At 39.0% G+C, this 15988-nt stretch overlaps 1 pseudogene; it reads left to right on the top strand.

Annotated features, from left to right (window-relative positions):
* Positions 1–2227: 2227 nt before the first annotated feature.
* Positions 2228–15071, top strand: LOC137959411 (2-oxoisovalerate dehydrogenase subunit alpha 2, mitochondrial-like; annotated as a pseudogene).
* Positions 15072–15988: the final 917 nt, after the last annotated feature.

Genomic DNA, 15988 nt, shown 5'->3' with positions numbered 1-15988 from the left:
AATTTGGTTGAATAGATGTGAAAAAAAAAAAATTGAACCAAGGGACTACTGAATGGGATAAGGTGCAACTAGCTTCTTTCCATATGACAGATGAAGCCATGTTATGGGTTACTCAAGTAGAGAAAGAGAGACCAGGAATGACTGGGGGAGAATTTAAAAATCTATGCACAGTTAGATTTGGGCCTCCCGCCAACAGCAACCCCCTAGGAGAGTTAGTCCTATTGAGACAAACGGGTTTGGTGGAACAATATCAAAAACTGTTCCAGGAAATGTCTGCTCGTGCTGGTGAGAGGGTATTGGTTGACCAGCAAGTCTCCTTATTCACAGCAGGTCTTAATGAGTATTTACGGCTAGAGGTAGAACTCCTTATGCCCACGGATCTAACTCATGCCATGAATATGGCCAGAGCAATGGAACAACGACAACAGCTGCAGCAACATAAGCCGGGTTGGTCGAGTGAGAGGAACATTTCCTCCACGTGGCAAGGGTGCCGCTATAATTCATCTCAGGGAGCATCTACAGTAGCACCATCCAGACACACTCCGACTACGACTCGGGTAGCCGATCCCCGCCCTGGTAATTCCCTATCGAGCTTTATAAAAAAAATTGAGGAGTGCGGAGATGGCAGAAAGGCGGTCCAAAAATCTATGTTATAACTGTGATGAGCAGTATCGGGTTGGACACCAATGTAAATGATTGTTTTGGCTAGAGGTGGAGGATTCAGAGGATCCAAAGGAGCCAGAGGAGATTATCGAGGAGGAACCACCAGAGATATCCTTGCATGCTATTACTGGGCAGAAATCGCCTACTACAATGCAAGTCTAAGCTCATGTCGTCGACCGAGAACTGGTAGGACTAGTCGACTCGGGGAGTACACACAATTTTTGAGTTTGACAGCCGCACAACATCTCCAACTCCAGATACACATACATCTGACAGTCATCGACTTAGTGGCCAATGGCGAAAAGGTCCCTAGCTATGGGATTAGTAAGGCAGTAACTTTTTCCATTGGATTTAATTCATTTAATGCGAAATTTTTTGTTATTCCCCTGGCGGGATTTGATATGGTATTAGGTATTAAATGGTTACAAACATTGGAGCCCATTCTATGGGACTTTTCGGCTTTGACCATGAGCTTTGATTTGGCCGGAAGTCGGGTGCTCTTACAGGGCTGTCAGGTGGACAGGGCCCACCGCATGCACACTTTGTAGACACGGGTTCACCCTGACAGTACTAGTGATAGTCTAGTTGAGGAGTTCTCTGACCTCTTCCAGGAGCCTTCGGGGTTGCCTCCCACACGGCACTATGAGCACAGGATCTGTTTGAAACCAGGCTCTGAGGTAGTAGTCGTGCGACCATACTGTTACCCACACCTTCAGAAAGACAAGATAGAGCATCAGTGCCATGAGATGTTGAAACAGGGTCTTATTCATCCCAGTCGCTCCCCGTTTTCTTCACCCGTCTTACTTGTGAAGAAACATGATGGGACAAGGAGGTTCTGCGTGGATTATCGGGAGTTGAACGTGTAGACAGTAAAAGACAAGTTCCCGATTCCGGTAGTGGATGAGCTTCTGGATGACTTACATGGGTCGTGGTTATTCACTAAACTCGACCTCCATTCAGGATACCATTAGGTTCGGATGCACCCCTCTGATATTGAGAAGACGGTGTTCTGCACGTACCATGGCCACTTTGAGTTCGTCGTCATGCCGTTAGGGTTATCCAATCCACCCTCCACTTTTCAAGCTTTGATGAACGAGGTATTTAGCCCCTATCTTCGAAAATTTGTTCTTGTATTTTTTGTTGATATTTTGATATATAGCAAGTCAATTGAGGAGCGCTTGGCACACTTGAGGATTGTTTTCAACTTGTTAAGAGCACATCAGCTCTATTTGAAACATTCCAAGTGTTCCTTTGCGGCTTCACATGTGGGGTATCTGGGACACATTATCTCACATGAGGGGGTTACAGTGGATCCAAAGAAGGTACGAGCTATTCACAAGTGGCCGCAGCCATAGTCGTGTTTTGCATTACAGGGTTTTTTGGGTCTTGCTAGCTACTACCGCAAATTTATTCAGAACTATGGGCCATTGGCAGCACCATTGACGAGTCTACTCAAGAAAAATTCCTTTATTTGGAATGAGGGGGCCACCACGTGGTTTGTGGCACTTAAAGCTGCCCTCACATCCGCGTCCGTATTACAACTTCCTACTTTGATGAATTGTTCATGGTAGAGTGCGACGCTTCGGACGTGGGCATTGGGGCCGTTTTACAACAGCTGGGTCATCCTCTTGCGCATTTTATCAGACAGTTGGCAGTCCATCATCACAAGTTGGCAGCCTATGAGCACGAATTGATTGGGTTGGCCAAAGCGGTCCAACATTGGAGGCCTTATCTCTGGGGCCGGGCTTTTCTCATACGCACAGATCACTACAGCCTTAAATTCCTACTAGAACAGCGTTTGATGACGTCGCCACTGCAGCACTGGATCAGTAAGTTGTTGGGTTTTGACTTCTCAGTGGAGTATCATGCGGGGAGATTAAATAAGGTGACAGATGCCTTGTCACGGTGTTTTGAAGATCAGCAGTCGGTCTATTCTATCAGCCAGCCGAGACTTCTCATTCTGGACTTGGTGCGAGACGCACATGCCACTAACCCTGCACTTCAAGAACTGCATCAGAAGATCTTGGAAGGGACAATGAATTTGAAGTGGTCCATCCAGGATTCACTTATTTATTACAAGTAGCAGATTTTCCTTCCACATGAGTCCGAGTTGATTCTAGCTATTCTCTCGGCCTACCATGACAGTACACACGAGGGGATCTAGAAGACCTTGCATAGAATTTGAGCTTATTTTTACTGGCAAGCCATGAAACCCTCTATTGCGACTTAGGTGGGCGACTATCAGGTATGCCAGCGCAACAAAATCGAGCACTTGAGTCCAGCCGGTCTTCTCCAGCCTCTGGCCCTTCCTACACAGGTTTGGGCCGACATTTCAATGGATTTTGTGGAAGGCCTACCACTGTCTGTGGGCAAATCCGTACTTTTTGTAGTGGTTGATAGATTCTCCAAGTACGGACATTTTATACCTATGGCTCATCCGTATACAGCAACATAGGTTGCTCAGACTTTCCTGGAGCAGATAGTCTGCTTACATGGCATTCCAGAATCCATTGTGAGTGATAGATATGCAGTTTTCACAAGCACCTTTTGGCGGGAATTTTTTCGCTTGAGTGGGACAAAATTAAAGTTCTCCTCCGCCTATCATCCACAGACAGACGGGCAGACTGAGGTGGTGAACCGCACCATCGAGATGTATCAATGGTGATTGGTGGGGGATCGTCCGCGGCAATGGGTTCAATGGCTTCCGTGGGCCAAATACTGTTACAACACTTCATTCCACTTTGCCTTGCAATCCACTCCTTTCCGAGTTATATATGGTCGGGATCCACCTCGCCTACTCTCGTACAACCCAGGTCCACCCTCGTGGACTCGATTGATCAGGCACTCATAGATCGGGATCTGCTACTACAGAATATCACAGAACGCTACGACATGCCCAAGCTCGGATGAAGGATGTATACGACAAAGGCCACCGTGAGGTCTCTTTTGAGGTTGGGGAATATGTGTGGCTACGGCTCCAGCCCTACCATCAGCAGTCTCTTGCGGGAACTCCACGTCATAAGCTCTGACCAGATTTTTCGGACCATTTCCCATTCTTCGACGCGTGGGACCAGTCGCCCATCAACTGAAATTACAGGACACAGCCATAATTCACGATGTGTTTCATGTTTCTCTTTTGAAGCCGCATTCCGGAGCACAGCCTACATCCACTCCATTCCTACCACTGGTTGATAATGGCAAGGTTATTATTAACCCCGCTGCGGTGTTACGTGCGCGGCTGACCAATGACCATTGGGAGATTCTCATTCAGTGGACGGACACTAAACCCAACGCTGCCACATGGGAACGGGTGGACATCTTCAAACAAGTCTACCCAGCTTTTGAGCTTGAGGACAAGCTCTTGCTCCATGGGGAGGCAAATGTTGTGGACTCAATAGCACACCGAGTCACACAACGAAGAAGACAACAACAATTCACTCGATAGGATTTAATTCTTATATTTCATTGAGTAAGATTTATTTCTTATATTGTTTTAAGTAGGAGTTATTTCTAATTACTTTATATGGAAGGGCATTATGGGGAATTATTGTAACCCTAACCCTAAAACTCCTTGACATGACCTATTTAAGGGAAAGGTATGAATGAAATAGGTAAGCTTTGAGATTTTAAAATAACCTAGTCTAAACAGGTTGAGATCACCTCTTGATCTCGAGTTTAGGGTTTACTCCAAAAATCCAACCTATCCTTCACCCTCCATTGCCATCCATCTTCACCCAAATTCATCCCTCATCACCCATACTAAGAAGAGGAGCTTCTTGCCCCTTTTCCGAGCCCAAAGAGAGGATCTTCTCTCATTACCAGCGTCAACAACAAGTTGGGATCAATTTCCATCTTGACGAGCAGCAAAAGAGAAAGAATTCTGGTTCTTTCACGTGAAGGGTTAGAACAAATCTTCTTGCTGGGAATTCATCACAAAAATAGAGCAAGGACAGCCATCAACGTGAGCCAAGGCTGAATTACTTCTCCACCTGAATTACTTCCATTCTAGCTATAACTTTAGCACTAGAATGAGACCATAAAAAGGGAGACTGGTCACTGGTGGAAGAGTACACAAAGAAGGGATCTTTAACCCTCCTTACCGAGTCCAGCAACTCAGTACCAGTGCTGGATTCACAACTCCCACGCCATGTTACTCGATCCATTGCCCGGGACCGTAACAGGGTGTCTCTCTATTTTTCACCATGAGCTAAATCCATAGAGTCCTGAAATCAACACAAATTATTTTCTACAACTATAAAGGCCTTGTTTGTGTATTTGTTTTCTTCAAAAAAATGTGGAAAAGAATTTCTAGTGAAAAAAGGTCTCTAGGGACCATTAGTACCTCATGTTTCCTAGAAATAATTTACTAGCTAAAAATTCTTACCAGGAAAATTTTGTCGCAACATAATTTTGCTGAAACAAATTACTTTATATAACTATAAGGCCTTTTTATTGCATTTTTTCTAGAAAATGTTGGCAAAGTATTTGTAGTAAAAATGTCTCTAGGGACCATTAATGCCACATGTTTCTTGGAAAAAGTATTCTTGCAGAAAATTCTTACCTAGAAAATTTTGCAGTATGGCAATTTTTTTGAAACAAATTATTTTCTACAACTACAAGGCCATGTTACTGCCTTTCTTTCATGAAACATTGGAGAAGTACTTCTAGTAAAAATATGTCTCCAAAGACCATTAGTGCCTCATGGTTCCAGGAAACACTTTTCTAGCAAAAACTTCTTACAAAAAAAATTTTGCGGTATGACAATTGTTGCTAAAACAAATTATTTTTTACAACTATAAGGTCATGTTAGTGCATTTTTTAGGAAATTTTGGAAAAGAATTTCTATTAAAAATACATCTCTAGGGACCATTAGTGTCTCATGTTTCCTGGAAACACTTGTATAGTTATAAAAATTTACCAAGAAAATTGTGTGATAAGTCAATTTTTGTTGAAACAAATTTGTTTCTACAACTAAAAGGCCTAGTTAGTGCATTTATTTCAGGAAATGATGGAAAAGTATTTGTAGTAAAAATACATCTCCAGAGACCATTAATGCCTCATGATTCCTAAAAACACTTTTCTAGTTGAAATTATTTTCTAGGAAAATTTTGTGGTAAGGTAATTTTTGCATAAATAAATTAGTTTCTACAACTAAAACACTTTAGTAGTGCATTTTTTTAGGAAACGCTGAAAATTTATTTCTACTAAAAATGCGTCTCCAAGGACCATTAGTGCCACATGTTTCCTAGAACAACTTTTCTAGCTAAATATTCTCACCCGAAAAATTTTGTGGAAAGGCAATTTTTTTTTAAACAAACTACTTTTTACAACTATATCGCCTTGCTAGTAATTTTTTTAGGAAATGTTGAATAATAAGTTTGGGATCATTAGTGCCTCATGTTTCCAAGAAACACTTTTGTTGATGGAAATTCTTACCAAAAAAATTTTGTGGGAAGGCAAGTTTTACTGAAACAAATAACTTTCTAGAACTATAAGTCCTTGTTAGTCCCATTTTTCAGGATCCGTTGGAAAAGTATTTCCATAAAAATAGGTCTTTGGGGACCCTTAGTGCCTATTGTTTCAGGGAAACACTTTTGTAGCTGAATATTTTACTAGGAAAATTTTATGGTAGGGCAATTTTTTATGAAACAAATTACTTTCTACAACTACAAGGTCTTATTTGTGCATTGTTTCAAGAAATGTTGGAAAAGAATTTCTGGTAAAAATACGTCTTCAGGGACCATTAGTGCCTCATGATCCCTGGAAACACTTTTATAGTTGAAAATTCTTACTAGGAAAATTTTGAGGTAAAATAATTTTTTATGAAACAAATTAGTTTCTACAACTATAAGCCCTTCTGAGTCCTTTTTTTTGGAAACATTGGAAAAATATTTCTAGTAAAAATACATCTCGAGGGACCAATTATTGCCTTTCCTGGATATACTTTTCTTGTACAAAATTCAAACCTGGAGAATTTTGTGGTAAGACAATTTTTACAGAAACAAATTACTTTCAACAATTTTAAGGCCTTGTTTGAGCAATTTTTTTAGGAAACGTATGAAACATATTTCTATTAAAAATACATCTCTAGGGACAATTAGTGACTCATGTTTCCTTGAAACAATTTTCATTCTAAAAATTCTAACTAGGAAAATTTTGTAGAAAGACAATTTTTTGCTGAAACAAATTACTTTCTTCAACTATAAGGCTTTGTTAGTACATTTTTAAAGGAAATGTTGGAAAATAATTTCTAATAAAAACACGCATCAAGGGAATATTAGTGCCTCATGTTTCGCTGAAACACTTTCTAGCAAAAAATTATTGACAGGAAAATTTGGTTATATGGCAATTTTTCTTGAAACAAATTGCTTTCTGCAACAATAAGGCCTTGCTTGTGCATTTTTTTAGGAAACTGTGGGAAAGAATTTCTTGTGAAAATACTTCTCTAGACACCATTAGTGCATCCTATTTCATGGAAACACATTATTAGGTGAAAATTCTTACAAGGAAAATTTTGTCACTAGGCAATTTTTGTTGATATAAATTACTTTCAATAACTATAAGTTCTTTTTAGTGTTTTTTTTAGGAAACATAGGGAAATTGTTTCTAGTAAAAATATATTTCTAGGGAACATTAGTGCCTCATGTTTACTAGAAACACTTTTCTTGCTTCAAATTCTTACCAATAAAATTGTGGTAAGACAATTATTTCTAAAACAAACTACTTTCTACAACTATAAGGCCTTGTTAGTGAATTTTTTCAGGAAACACGGCTAAAGGATTTAGAGAAAAAATACATCTCGAGGGACCATTATTGCCTCTTGTTTCCTAGAAATAGTTTTCAAGTTCAAATTTCTTTCCAAGAAATTTTTTTGGAAAGGCAATTTTTGCTTAAACAAATCACTTTCTACAAGCCTTGTTAGTGCATTTTTAACAAAATGTTAGAAAATTATTTCTAGTAAAATTATATCTCTAGGGACCATTAGTGTCTCATATTTCCTAAAAAAAAATTTTTTGCTGAAAGTATTAACTAGCAAAAAATTTTAGGGTAAGGAATTTTTTGTTGAAACAAATTACGTTCTACAATTATAATGCCTAGTTAGTGCCTTCTTAGAAAACATTGAAAAAGTATTTTTTTGGAAGATAAGGTTTATTGAATCTCGTTCTCCAACTTCATTAGCCGAGCAAAGAGATAGCTGTAAAAATGTACAGTGACATGGTGACCCTTCAAACAATGGACACCATCTTCTATGAAGCACAAAAGCCAGGAAGAATTTCCTTCTACCTCACCGCAACCAGGCAAGAAGCCATCACTATTGTATCTACTGCAGCTCTCACAATTGATGATGTCATTTTTCCCCGGGTTGTCTAACCTTTTTTTGTGAAAAGAAAGACTGATAATTCTTGTGACTTTACAAATCATGATTTCGAATCTACTGAATTCATGCATATGAGCTATCTGTCAGAGATGGTTCCGGTCCACCTATCTTGATTAGATTGGTTTTCCGCACTTAAACGACTAGTCTTTTAAGTTGCATTGGCCAGCCTCTTGACATGGTATCAGAGCCAGGTCTGACACATCCTGCTTTCGAATCCCGCGAGGAGTGGTAAGGGGCGGGGTGGGTGTCAGAGGTGGTTCCGGTCCATCTCTCTTGATTAGGTTGGTTTTCTGCATTTAAACGACTAGTCTTTTAGGTTGTATTGGTCAGCCTCTTGACATTTTCATGATTGAATTGCGATACCGAGAACCTGGTGTCCTAATATGGCGTGGCTTAACCCTTGAAGAATTTGCAAACCAGTGCTTTAGCACAGAGGCAGATTATGGGAAAGGAAGGCAAATGCCAATCCATTATGGATCCAACAAGCTCAATTACTTCACTATATCTTCACCCATCGCTTATGTTTTAACAGCCTTTCCTTGAAAATATACATGTAAAATCCTTTTTTTCTCCCCAGAATTTAGTCATCAATAAATGTTTATAGGTATGACAAGATGTTTACGAGCTCTTTACCAAGTTGAGAGGAAAAATAGAGCATGCTCATATAGTTTTTCTTCATCAGTACCCAGGTGCCTCGTGCAGTTGGAGCTGCTTATTTTCTCAAGATGGATGACAAGAAGGCATGTGCTGTAACTTATTTTGGTGATGGCGGCACCAATGAGGTAATACTTGTTTAACTGAATTAGTTAGATAATAAACATTATATTTTTCTTCTTTGATTTCTGACTTTTTACATCTGGTTAAGGAGATTTCCATGCATCCTTAAATTTTGTTGCAGATATGGAGGCCCTAGTTATATTTATCTGTCGCAACTACAGGTGGGCAATTAGCACGCCTACAAAAGAGCAGTTCTGAAGTAAAAGCTGCAGCTTTCCTGATTAGTTGATATCTCCAATAATTTTCCTGATGCACAGAGTCTCTAATAATCATATTTATTACAATACTTATGGTGTTAGCAGGTGATGGTGCAGTAGTGAAAGGTCTAGCCTATGAGATTCGAAGTATTCGTGTGGATGGGAATGATGCTCTTGCTGAATATAATGCAGTGAAAGCAGTGCGAGAAATGTCTATAAATGAAAAAAGACCCATCTTAATTGAGGTTAGACTAAGGGGGGGTTAGTCAACTTGAAGGACGAGATGATCTTCAACCGCATAATGCCCTTCAACACTTGAAGTCGTTAGTGGAGCGCAGATGAAGCTTCATCTCGATGCAGGGGATGAAGGGGTCCTTCATCTCTATGGTTTAATTTAGATCATGTGGAAGAAGGCCCCTTTTGATCTTCTTTGAATTGAAGGATGGGCGACGTTCGTATTTTCCCCTCTCTCCTCGCACCCCCCCATCGCGCATCATCATTTATCATTTTTTCGTCCTCTCTCCTGCACTCCCTTCCCTCTCTCATCTCCCCGCGCACCCGACATTGATCTCGTCCTTCGTCTCCGGCCACCGTCTCAGTTCCCTCTCGTCTCCGACCTCATCTCTCGGCCTTCTCTCGGCCTCGCCCTCTCTCTCGCACCCCCTCTCTCGTCTCCGTGACTCCCTCTCTTCTCTCGGACTCGCTCTCTCTCGCTTCTCTCTCTCTATTCCCTCCCGACCTCCCTTTCTTCTTTGTCTTCTCCCTCTCTTCTCCCTTTCGGCCTCCCACTCCCTTCTCTCTCTGGCTAGTCTCCTTTCCCCCAAAAATACCTTCCAATTTCATTCGATTTCCCCATTTCCATTTCGATTTTCTTCGATTTTGGACATTTGGGCAACGATTGCTTAATATCTACTTCGATTAGGCATCGATTTCACCCTGCGGCTTCGGATTTCCCCAAATTTCAGAAGGTATGCCTAAACCCTAATTTTTTTCATTAAATAAGTGTTTTATTTTATTTAAATTTATTTTCAGTGCGTAATTGGGGGTTATTTGTGCATTATTTTTGGATTTAGGGTTACGGTTTATAGTTTAAATTCTTGATTCGTGTATGGATTATTTTTAGGGTTTGCTGCTCGGTATTTAAGGGTCCAGTAATTAGGGTTTAGGGTTTATGGTTAAGGATTTAGGGTATTTTAGGGATTAGGGTTTTTAAGGTTTAGGGGGTTTAGGGTTTTTAAGCTATAAGGTTTTTTGGGTTTAGGGTTTGGAATTAGGGTGTAGGGTTTAGGGCTTTTAATGTATTAAGTCCTGGAATTAGTGTTTAGGTTTAGAGTTTAGTAGGTGATAGGGTTTAGGGTTGATGGTATAGGTTTTTTTTTATGGCTTGTGTTGCGGGTTTAGGCTTAAGGGTTTAGGGTTTAGGTTAAGGGTTTAGGGTATTTTAGGGATTAGGATTTTCAAGGTTTAGGGGGTTTATGGTTTTTAAGGTTTTGGGGGTTTTGAGTTTTTAAGCTCTAGGGTTTTAGGTTTAGGGTTTGGAATTAGTGTTTAGGGTTTTTGGCTTTTAAGGTATTAAGTTGTGGAATTAGTGTTTAGGGGTTTTTAGTCCAATTCAAACAAGGTTGAGTCGCCTACACGGGCTTCCATTAGCCAACGAAACCCGACCCCCATCACTGACGAGGTACAGTTCATAGTGACTACGAAGTTATATGGGGCTCTACCAGGGGTCTTCGGTGAATTTGGACTTGATGTGTGTGTGTTTTCATTGTTTAGTGCATATGCATTAGTGAAAATAATTTAATTAATTTTGAAATGTGTGAGAATGTTGTTGAGAATTTTTGAAGTGCTATGGAAAATTTTTTGCCATGTGGTGAGGAGATTCGGGTATTATACATATCCACCACATGGTATTTTTTTATGGTTTGTGTTGGTATTTTTTTTTCTATGGTTTGTGTTTCCGTGATGAGTAAAGGTTGTCTGATAAAGTTTTTTTCGTGAGGACCGTCTCGGATTTAGATTATACACGGTTGTAGGAAGACAACCAAGTGGTCAAACATATGATATTTGGACATTCGATGATGATAGCAAAATGTTCGATCTCTTGGTCGAGCAGGTCAATCTAGGGAACAAGTTGCCTAACGGGGTGTGGAAGCATGAGGTATACGTGGACTGTGTAAATAAGTTCAATGAAGACACGGTCATGAAAAAAACTGTTGAGCAGGTGAAGAATCGAATAAGAGCATGGAAGAAAACATACCAAATGGTAACGAGCTGTATCAACACTAGTGGGTTTGGTTGGGATGCAACCACACAACGAGTTACTGCATGTAATTCTGTATGGCTTGATTACATAAAGGTCTGTATGGCTCGACTACATGATGTACTATAAAATATTTTTTTTTGTTTTCCGTGTTAGTATAACTCTATTCCAAGACATCTAAATGATGTTTTATTCTTGTAGGAGCATAAAGATGTTGAGAAGTACAGACGTGAAGGCTGCCCCCTATACGACAAATTAGCTGTGGTGGTGGGAAACACAATAGCGGTAGGGTCAGGAGCTGCAACCTTTGTAGATCAAGGCGATGAGGTGATCCATGAATCGGAACATGTCCCGATGGATGAGCCAGAGGATGTTGATATAGTTAGGGATACTCCATCACCATTATTAAGCATGGATGAGTCTCTAGGTAATCAATCTGAAAGAAGTAAACGGTCATCTTCAAGTCGTCGTAGAAAGAGAACCGAAATGCCCGATAATGACACTAGTAGAAGAATTTTTGATGCAATAGATCGAATTGCTAAGACATTTGAGAATTTCATGATGAAAGACGATATTGTAAGAGATTGCGTCAAAGCCCTCAGGGAAATCCTGAACTTGCCAATAGAATTGAAGTATCGCGCTCCTTCATGGTTAGATACACCAACTAAGAAGGTCATGTTTATGGAAATGACAGTGGAAGAGCTGGTCAAGTGGCTTAAATTTTTTTTTGAAAACTAATTGTAATGTGTTATAAATACACTATTTTTTTGAATATTATTATGTAGTAGACATGATATTTGAATTATGACGTTGCAAGACTTATTAGTATGGTTTGTATTTAAATTTGATATGTTGTTGCGTTTATATATTGCATAGATGAATATGGTGTTTTGAGTATGGATGTGGAATGTGGACGAATGTAGGATGTGAATGAATGTAGGATGTGGAATGTGGATGAATGTAGGATGTGATTGAATGTAGGATGTGGAATGTGGATGAATCTAGGATGTGATTGAATGTAGGATGTGGGAATGTGGATGAATGTAGGATGTGATTGAATGTAGGATGTGGAATGTGGATGAATCTAGGATGTGGGAATGTGGATGAATGTAGGATGTGATTGAATGTAGAATGTGGGAATGTGGATGAATGTAGGATGTGATTGAATGTAGGATGTGGGAATGTGGATGAATATGGTTATTTATAGGTGTGATTGCAAATTGGTTATGATTGAAGATTGATGTTTACTTGTGTTTATGAATTTTAGGCGATTGAATTTGTGGATTTCCATGGATACTATGACAAACGATGAAAAGGTTGCAACTATGGTTGCATTCACAACTTTGTTGATCGCCATGGAAAGATACTATTTGTACCATTGCAACAGACGTGTACCACGTTCTTGTGAGATGAATGGTCCATTGTATTTGTAAAAGGCACTAGACAAATCTCCAGTCAAATTTTGGAAAGTGTACAGGATGAACCAACTGGTATTTCACAAATTCGCAGATATACTTACTAGTAAAGGGTTTTTATCAGCCACAAAGACCATCTCAGTTGAAGAACAACTTGCATATTTCCTCCTAACTATTGGTCAAGGACAAGTGTATAGTGTCACAGCAGAGATGTTTGATAGATCAAACTGGATGATAAGTAAGTATTTCAACAAGGTGTTGGATGCAATCCTCAAACTTCACTCTGATTATGTCAAACGGCCTTCGGAACACACACACTTGAAGATTTTAACAAATTCAATGTTTTATCCCTACTTCAAGGTAACATCACTTGCTATAACTAAATAATTTTAGATTAATATACAAAGTTAGTAAATAGTAATTGAAAATGTATAATTAGGATTGTATTGGAGCTATAGATGGAACTCATATCAAAGCCAACATTCCACTTGAAGATCAACCAAGGTTTTGGAATAGAAAAGGTTATCTCTCACAAAATGTGATGGCAGCATGTTCATTTGATATGCAATTCACTTATGTACTTGCTAGATGGGAGGGGTCAGCAGTCGATTCCCGTGTACTGAAGGATGCATTGACTCGTCGAGATAAAACCTTTGTACCTGAAGGTAAGTAATATATTTTTATGCAGTAATTTTTTATCTATTTTATCTTCAATTATTTTATGTGGTATATAATTTTTATTATAGGAAAATATTATCTAGTCGATGCTGGTTATGAAAATCTTCCGGGATTTTTGGCTTCATATCCGATATCATCTGCAAGAATTTGGAGATAATATTCCTAGAAATAAAAAAGAATTATTCAACCGAAGACATTCATCTTTACGAAATATTATTGAGCAAACTTTTGGTGCTTTAAAAGCTCGATTTCAAATGTTAAGAGGCACTCCTCCATTTTCTTTTAAGATCCAGGTGAAAATTGTACATGCTTGTTGCATATTACACAATTATATACATGTAGAAGATTATAATGATATATTTGAAGATGAAGATGATGATTCAGGTGGCGAGCTCGGTGGAGGAGGTGATGTGGTCCAATTAGGTGCAATGGATGATACAGACAGTGACGATTGCGATGATCTTGAGGATGTGGGTAGCCAAGTAACAAGCATTCGGAGGCAGAGTGCATTAGAATTCGCAAGAGCCGCACAATTTCGAGATGCCATATCGACATCCATGTGGAACGATAAATGATGGTTTACTCTTATTACTTTTGAACATGCGTAATTTATATGTACTAAACTTGTAACTCGTTGATTGTAATATTAAAGACACAAACTCATTATTTGAATAATTTTTTTTAGGTTATTTTCAAAGTTGTATATGTATTTATTTATTATTTTTTTAATTTTATTACTATATTAAACTTCATATTATATCTCTGGTAAATAAAATATAATTAAAGTATGCATTTGATTAATTAATTACTTTTAATTTTGTCAAAATATATTATTAATTAATACAATGCAAATCTATCTTATGTTATTAATATAATATTTTTTATTCATTAATCATAATTTTTTTATTTAATCTATTGTATTAGTGATTTAATAGTGGTAATTAAAATATTGTTAACTCAAACACTTGGTTTAATTAGCTCATTTTTATAATTAATAAAATCAATGATTTTAAATTTCTAAGATGAAGATGGAGATAAAGTTGTCCATACTAATACCCTATTTTAAAGATTTCGAAGATGAAGTTGTCCACACTAACACCCATTTCGAAGATGAAGATCATGTAGATGCATAAGATGAAGATGAAGATCAAATTTTCATTTTGTTGACTAACCCCCCCTAATGTTCAAATATCAGACTTCTTGTTGGACATTTGTGTCACCACTGGGGATAGCATATGTTATTCATAATTTCTTTGTCTGGGTTGCATTATAAGGCTCTCACATACCGAGCTGGTCATCACTCTACGTCAGAAGACTCTACCAAATATCGCCCTGCAGATGAAATTGAACACTGGAGAATGAATTGAAATCCCATCACAGGATTTAGGAAATGGATTGATGGTTGATGGAGTGATGTGGCAGAAGCAAAGCTACGTAGTGATGTTAGGAAGCAGGTTTCTGTGTTTCTACCACCTCTCTCCCCCTCTTTTACCTCACCCTCTATTTCTTCTGGTGCTAATTTTCTCCTGCTGCAGTTGTTAAATGCAATTCAGGTTGCGGAGAAAGCAAAGAAGCCTCCATTAGCAAACTTGTTTACTGATGTCTATGATGAACTTCCCTCTAATCTTCGTGAACAAGAGAAATCACTCAGGGAGACTATAAGGAAACATCAAAAGGAGTATCCGCCTGACATACCCTTTTAGATTACCCTTGGCCCTTGCTAGATCTTGGACTGCCCTAGCTTAATCATCTTTCACAAAAGAGCAAGGTTACTAAAGATGTCAACTGTATATTCAATTCATAAGTGTAAAAATAATCATGACAACGATGAGGTTGAAATTGCCTTTGCCAAATGTGTATATGGTTTTAAGAAATGTTGCCCTCTATTCATAAATGTGTAAAACTCCCCTTTACATCCACCTATTGCCCATCTTCAAACTATGCTGCCAACCACTCATCAATCATCACTCCCCCTCCACGCACAACTATTGCCTTCACCTTACACTAGTTATTCTCAGCCCAAATAAACCTATCACCCTACTTCTTTTCCCTAATACCCAACACCTTCTCCACAACCCTATGTCTCCACTTTGACAATCCACACATGCACTCCCTGACCGAACCCTCTTAAATTTCCAACCCAGAGCCTCATCTTGGCCAACCCTTACTATTCTCAAAGCAAGTGCGTAGATGACTAGTTGGATGACGTCATGATAGAGAAATTGATGAAGTAGAAAGAGAAAACAACAGGATAAGAGCAGCCCAATATCTACCAAAGTACCTCTGACAACAACAACATATTGAATACTTAGAAATTTACATGCCAAGCTGAAAGGAAACATGGACAAATATGATGTGAGGCACAATCATAAGACAAGACCAATTGATGTTGTTGATGATAGCGGTTAGCTAATACAACCCAAGAGACCGATCTACTAGGTGCGGAAAGTTACCGCCTACAAGAGTAAACGGAACCACTCTGCCCCAACCATTCTTGACCGTCTCTCATGGGATTCGAACGTGGGACGTGGCGTGCGCAACTCTGATACCATGACAATGGCTAGCCAATACATCCAAAAGACCGATTTGTTAGGTGCAGAAAGTTATCGCTTACAAGAGT

This window comes from Aristolochia californica, unplaced genomic scaffold (assembly GCF_029961685.1).
Source record: "Aristolochia californica isolate CCGP_79_NKW_82.1479 unplaced genomic scaffold, dmAriCali1.0.hap1 SCAF_3, whole genome shotgun sequence".
Lineage (NCBI taxonomy): Eukaryota > Viridiplantae > Streptophyta > Magnoliopsida > Piperales > Aristolochiaceae > Aristolochia > Aristolochia californica.
Note: the sequence above shows the minus strand (reverse complement) of the source record. Positions and strands in the feature narration are given on the sequence as shown.